We start from the raw sequence: 7,690 nt of genomic DNA, 5'->3' as shown, positions 1-7,690 counted from the left end.
AAAAATATATGCTTATGTACGAAAATTCAAGAATATCACAAAAACTGTGATTTTGGCAGTGTTTTTGGATCTTTCAAGAACCCTGTTTTGCAATTTGCTTAATTCAGCCATCAATCAGATTCCAAAATTCATCAAATTTGGTACCTACACTTGTTATAAACCTAATTTTGAATTAGAATTATAAAAATATTTTTTTGACATTAAATTAACCCGAAAATTGCATCAAACCCTAAAAATATGTTATTTTTGACCTAGTTCACCAATGAGTTTCAGAGTTAGACCCGAATCAGGGATCAATCTTTCATGAAAATCTATGAAATTTTACAAAAACAAACTAGGAATAAAAACAGATATTTCCCAATTTACAGATCGGAAAAAGCATCTTCAGTTAGGGAGAAACCCTTCCGGCAATCTGGACTTGAATATTGCAAACCACACATGAGTTAAAACAGACACTGCAGATTACAAATTTCGGGATAAATATCAATACTATTCCAAAATATATGATATTTTAGCAGTAAATAGTAGACAGAAAAATAACAATACTCACTTTTTACATATTATGAATCGGATCTGTGGTTTGGGATTTATAAACAACACAAGTCTGATTAGGGTTTTGGTAAACCCTAACGAGTTTTAAATTAAAAATTAGACTTTCTATCAGAGGAAAAATATCAAACAGAAATGAAAAAATCTAAAAATTTCAAAGTAGATAGATCTAATCAATATGAATCCATGGCACTTTACAGATCTCAAATCAGATATCGGATGAGAAAAATATCATCATATCAAGTCACCCTCCTGATTTTAACACCGATTTTAAAGTTTTAAAAACCCGACCTGATGTTTGATTTTTTTGACAGGGTTCCCGAAGTCCAAAATCTCTGATTTTTTTACAGTAGTTCAATCACATATGCATGCATCACATATAAAAAAAATCATAAATAAACAGCAAGTATTTCAATCCGAAACATCATGCTCTTTTCTGTTCTAAACTAAAAAATACACAGAAATCTAAGAAACTTGAGAAAATATGCATTAATTAATGAAAAACAATAAAACAAACCATAAAACAGCAAATAAAAATTATTTCTATGCTGGAAAACGTAAAATAAACATGAATAAACAAATAAATAAAATAAAATCAAGGAATCAATGGCTGGAATTTGATTTCACCCTTAAACACATGGATTTGACCCATTAAAAGGGTAAATCATGTATTTCATTGGTTAATAATGCAAAGAATAATGTTAAAATTGATTCTAATGGATTAGAATCCCTGTAAACACCACAAAAAAGAGTTAGATCACTTTCTTGAACCGTTCTTGAGGTTCTTGAGGTTGAATCCATGGTTTAATCCATGAAGGGGATGACACCAATGGCTAAAATTGATTTAAAACATGAAAAAGTATTAAATAAAACTAAAAAATATTACCTTGGTGCTTGCAGCTGCAATGGAGGAAGGTGGCGGTGCTGGAGAGGAGAGAGAAGCCACGAAAATTTGAGAGAAAAGAGCCCTCCTTTTGGCCCCCCTTAGGTCCCTTTTTATAGTTTTTCAAAAAGTCACTTAATTAGGGTTAATTAAGAGGTTTTTCATTTTTTTAGGACTCTTTCTAATAAATCCACTAAAGGCAACGAATTTTTGTGGTTTTCTAACCCTAAATGAACTCTAACTAAACCTTAATTAACACCTAATTAAACCCTAAAAAGTCCAAATGTGATGCCACTTGGCATCTTCCACATTTGGTTTTTTAAAAACCTTTAAAAACACTAGTTTTAAAAACTAAACCTCAAAATGATATTAACTCTTATAAACCCCTAACACTAACCAAGACACTGACTAACCCTAGTCTAGCCCTGACTTACTGGAATATGGCGCCACTCCGAGTGGGCCCTACTTGAGTTTTTCAAAAAGCGATTTTAGAACTTGAAATTGAAGGAGTTTTCAAAAGACTTTCAAAAGTAAACTTAAAATTAGAATTTTTGAAATGGCATAGAGTTCCAACTGGGTCAGAACTTCTCTGGATACGGCGCCAACAGGGTGGGCCCCACATCGAAGTTATGAAAAACTTGAAATAAATACTAAAAATGGCTTTAAAAAAGGGTTAAAATCAACAGTTGAAATTCAAAGTTTTAAAAATAGAGTTCTAAGCAAACTGGAACTCTGGGCTAGAGTCCTGGATTTATAGGACTCTGAGATTTTGGTCTTTTAAAAGCCAAATGAAGGAGTTTTTGAAAAGATTTTATAAAAAATGATGCAATAAGTTAGAAAATATTGTCAGGGTTAGACTCCTAACTCAATCAGGACTCCGAAATAGAGTCCTGAATTAGCTGGACTCTGTAAAATGACCTAATTTTTGAAAACAAATGGAAATAAATAAAAAACGGAGTAAAAACAAACTTCAAAACAGACTCCTGACTGGACTAGGACTCTAGGACAGAGTCCTGATCGGACTGAAACTCTAGATTTTTTGGTATTTTCTGAAAAACAAATGAAAGAACTTGTCAAAACAGTGAAAACAATAACGAACATTGAAATAAAACAAAGTTCTGATTCAACTGAGACTCTGAGGACAGAGTCTTGATTGAACTAGGACTCTTAGATTTTTGGATTTTCTGAGAAAACAAATAAGAGAATTTTGAAAAACAGTTAAAAATAGGATGAAATCGAAGTTTCGGTTCAGAGTCCAGATCTGATTAGGACTCTGAGAAAGAGACCTGATTCGATCAGAACTATAAGAATTTTGGTTTTCTGATAAACAAATGATGAAATTTGGGCAAAGCCTTTGAAAACCAGTGAAAATGAAGTATAAAAACCAATTTTGGATAGAATCTCACTTCGATCAGGACTCTGGAGTAGAGTCCTGATTTGATCAGGACTCTGAGATAAAATCTCAGAATTTTGAAATTTTTTGATAAAAGTGTAATAGTTTTGGTAGATTAAAAGATTTCTGAAAGATTCTCTCAAAATTGAAATCAGAAGCAAAGTCCTGATCCAACTAGAACTCTTCAAACAGAGTCCTGGTTCAACTAAAACCTTGAATTTTTTTGACTCATTTTGAAAGATTTGATTGAAAATGGATAAAATAGTTGTAAAAGATTAGAGTCCCAATCCAATTGAAACTCTGAAGAAGTGTCCTGATCCGACTGGACTCTTGCAGAAGAGTCCTGATCCAACTAGGACCCTAACATTTTGGCAAAAACAAAAGATTTTGAAAGGTTCTTCTCAAAAACAGGTAAAAAAGTAGTGAAAATTAGAGTTTTGATCCGACTAGGATTCTGGAAAAAGAGTCATGATCCAATTAGGACTCTAAGATTTTTGGAGATTTTTGACAAGTAAAGGAATCCAGAAGCAACACCACCTAAATGGGTCTCATCTAAGAATTGAAATCAATTGAAATTGAGTTTGAAATGAATCCAGATTGTTTTCTGAGAAAATATTTCAAAATATAAAGTCCTGGGGTTAAAAAAATGACAGAATGTTGAGTAAAAACCCAGGTTTTGAAATTGATTTTTGAAAGAAAAAGTTTTAAAACTCAAATCTGGATTAAATATTTTGAAAACGAGAGTGCTGGATCTCGAAAATGAGATGTAATGACATGCAATGCAGTGAAATGACATGTCAAATGGATGCAATGATATGCAATGATCTGTAATAACATATGAAATGGATAAACAATGGATGAGGGTGAAAATTTGGGGTGTTTACAGATGCCCCTCTTTGCTACTAAGCCGGTATAGAGCCGAACTTAGTGGCAAAGAAAACATACCAAATTTGAACCATAAAAATGCCCCAGTTAGATAAGTCTGACTGGGTATGAAAGAATTAATTCAAATGATGATGGTAGATATAAAATGGAGAATAAGAAGAAAATTTTATTTTAAAAGGAAGTGAGATTCAGGTTTTGCCCTTAACCTGGATGGGACAGGAAATACCTCGTATGGAACGAAACTCAGGCTTAACCCTTAACCTGACCGGGTTGAAAATGGAATACCTCATCAATGAAGGCTCAGGTTTGTACCCTTGACCTGATTGGGCAATGAAAATGAAATACCTCATCAAATGAGGCTCAGGTTTGTACCCTTGACCTGATTGGGCAATGAAAATGAAATACCTCATCAAATGAGGCTCAGGTTTGTACCCTTAACCTGATTGGGCGGAAAATGAAATACCTCATCAAAGGAGGCTCAGGTTTATACCCTTAATTTGATTGGGCGGAAAATGAAATACCTCATCAAAAGAGGCTCATGTTTATACCCTTATCCTGATTGGGCGGAAAAATGAACGGAATCCTCGAAAGAAGAGACCGTGATGGAACCTTCGGATTTCCGCACAATGAATCCGATAGGGGTTTTGCAAAAGGAAGGAAATTGGGGTCCCTAAAGCTTGAAAAGGGTTTGATTTTGTACGTCTCATTGCTGAGACTAAATAGCTTTTGAAATTGCCTTTTGCTGAAATTGGTGGCTTAACCTCACGCCAAAATTGGACTGTCTATGGTGGGACAGTGGGGACACAGGGAAGTGTGCGAATCTGAGAGCCCGTGCGCTCAGATTATACCAAAGAAGGGAAGGAATCTTGAAAACTCCTGTAATCAAGTCCTAAAAGGGATGGTGTCAGGATGCGTCAAAGATGAACCTCAAGCTCTCGCTTCATGCCAGGATAGCTAGAAAATATTGTCAAAATGTTGAAAATTGTTGTTGATTCAAAATAATTGAAAATGATGCACATTGTTTTGAAAGTATTCCCGCTTTTCTACCTAAAGTGTTACCTCCAACTGGGCTTAACTCCGTAGAATTGGGATTCGAATTCAAATTGCTTGCAATTGGATTTCTTCCAAGGAAGCTATCAATTTCCTTGATATGGACGGGAACGAAAATATTCTGGATATTGCGAAAACTATTGGTGAAAGAATATTGATAAAAGAATTTCACAAAATTAAAGAAGATTCTTGGTAGATTTGGCAGTCTGATATCCTGGGATTCTTTTCTCATGATGATCTTTCTGCACTCTCTTTTTGACAGAATTGGAGCTCTCTTGGATTTTTCGGGAATTACATCATCCTTCATTTTGGAGATGTCCTGACTTTTCTCTCTTTTGGGGAAGGGTACGTCACAAACTCCTTCATCTCGTAGATGTTCCGATCCTTCTTTTCTCTCAGGGATTATCTTGACGATTATTGGCTCTTTGGTAGGAAATCTCTTGATGATAGCAGAAATTAAATACCTTTTAGGGTTTGTCGGTAGGCTCATCACACTCACCTTCATCTCGACGGTGATCTGAACTTTCCCTGGAAGGATCCGTCACAAACTCCGTCATCTTGGAGATGATCCAAATCTTCTTTTGGCCCTGGGGGTCGACTCGCTTAATTCGCCTTCATCTTGACGACAATTGAGAGATCCCTTTTGCAGATATTTAATTGCAACTTAGGTGATTGAGGAGATATGAAGATTGAGTGGATTTTTCTGTATCACCCAGGATATTTCGACTGCTTTATTTTTCCAGAAAGGTCTTTAAAAATGTGCCATTGACTGCGATCAATATCAATCACTTATGACTTTGCAACAACATTGAGTTTTCTTTACTGGCCATATCGCGAATTTATTCTTCATACTTTTGGTTGGCCAATAGAAAGATTTTGAACTTTGAATCCTTTTTCGCGAAAGCTTTGTCCTTTTGGAAGTAATACTGAGGGTATTCTGAGGTAATAATTTTGTGCAATAAAGATTTTTGAAATCAACAAATATTCAACGACAAATTGGCAAAATTTTCTTGAAATCCTTTTGTGAAAGCGAGCATTTGAAGCGCAACGCAACACATCCATGACAGAAATTCTCTTCTCCTTTCCCCAAAGGAGAAGATTCAAAAATTGGAATTAGAAATTACTCCTCTCTTCCCTGAAGAGGAGGTGTTTGCAAAACGAACTTTCGAAGAGAAATTAAGCTTTCGTCAAAACTTCCTAACATTAGGCTTCTCTTATGGAAAGGGGGCCGGAAATGGTGAGGTTGGTAAATTGGTCATGAAGGAACGAGTTCATCACACTCTCCCTGAAAAGAGGGTCCTTCATGATGAAAATGGCCTAGTCTGAAATTATGGGGCCACAAGGAAAGCAAGTCTCCGTCGAGTCTCTCCCTATAAAAAGGGTTCCTTGTGTGAAATTTAGAATTTTGTTTTGCAAACGGTTCACAAAGACACGAGTCTCTTCAAACTCTCCCTAAAAATGGGCTAAGTGAACGAATTGGATAGCATGCGAAAAGAGCGAGCTCCCTCGAACTCTCCCTATAAAAAGGGTCTCTCGCAAGAGAAAATAATTGAAATTGGTATTGGATGACCAAAAGGGTCAAATTTTGGAAATTGGAATTTGGAAATTTGATATTTGAAATTGGAAATTGGAAATTGGAAATTGGAAATTGGAAATTGGAAATTTGGAAATTAAAAATTTGGAAATTGATAATTGGAAATTGGAAATTGATTGACCCGAAGGTCGAAATTGTGAATTGGTTTATTGAGAATGACATGGGTTCTATAGGGATTCAGCCTAAGAACGACATTGGTTCTATTGAGAACGGCATTGGTCCCGTAGGGGTTTGACCTACGAACTATCAATTCCATAGGAATTCAACCTAAGGATCATAACTCAAGAAGGAATGATTCCAATTTGTGAGCTTTGAATGGACCAGGTGCTAAACTGGGTTTTTGAGGGAAGATTCGAATCAGAATTCAATTCTTCAAGGAAAACTAGATGAATTGGATTTTGAAAGACAATTCGAGTCGGAACTCGGATCTTCTAGACCAATTCTGAATTGGATTTGGAAGAAGATTCAAATCGGAACTCGACTCTTCTAGACCAATTCTAGAATCTAGAGGAAAGAAAAGTATACGAATTGGATTTGTAAGAAAATTCAAGTCGGGACTTGGATTTTCTAGACCAATTCTGAATTGGATTTGGAAGAAGATTCGAATCGGAACTCGACTCTTCTAGACCAATTCTAGAATCTAGAGGAAAGAAAAGTATACGAATTGGATTTGTAAGAAAATTCAAGTCGGGACTTGGATTTTCTAGACCAATTCTGAATTGGATTTGGAAGAAGATTCGAATCGGAACTCGACTCTTCTAGACCAATTCTGAATTGGATTTTAAAGAAGATTCGAATCGGAACTCGAATCTTCTAGACCAATTCAAGACATTTAAAGGAAAGAAAAGTTGATAAGTATAAAGATGACATTTGGGACTAGTTCAACTAGCACGAGCATCAGATCTTGGAAAAGTACCAATACGAGCACTGGGTTTTAAAAGGTTACCAGTACGAGCACTGGGTTTTGAAGGATTACCAGTACGAGCGCTGGATTTTGGAAGGTTGCCAGTACGAGCACTGGATTTTCAAAGATTACCAGTACGAGCACTGGACGTTGAAAGATTACCAGCACGAGCGCTGGGTTTTGAAAGATTACCACTACGAGCACTGGATTTTAAAAAGTTACCAGTACAAGCGCTGGATTTTAAATGGTTACCAGTACGAGCACTGGGTTTTGGAGATTTACCAGCACAAACACTGGATTTTGAAAGATTACCAATTGATTTTGATGGAAGATTTTCAGTCTTCACCCTTACGACAACTTGGACAACTGTCGAGGCCTCAGGATTTATCCCTTAACCTGAATGGGTAGTTCGATGCAGATGCAAATCGATGC

This window comes from Nuphar pumila, chromosome 13 (genome assembly GCF_984573655.1).
Source record: "Nuphar pumila chromosome 13, dmNupPumi1.hap1.1, whole genome shotgun sequence".
In the NCBI taxonomy this organism is placed as follows: domain Eukaryota; kingdom Viridiplantae; phylum Streptophyta; class Magnoliopsida; order Nymphaeales; family Nymphaeaceae; genus Nuphar; species Nuphar pumila.
This window is presented reverse-complemented; position numbering follows the sequence as displayed.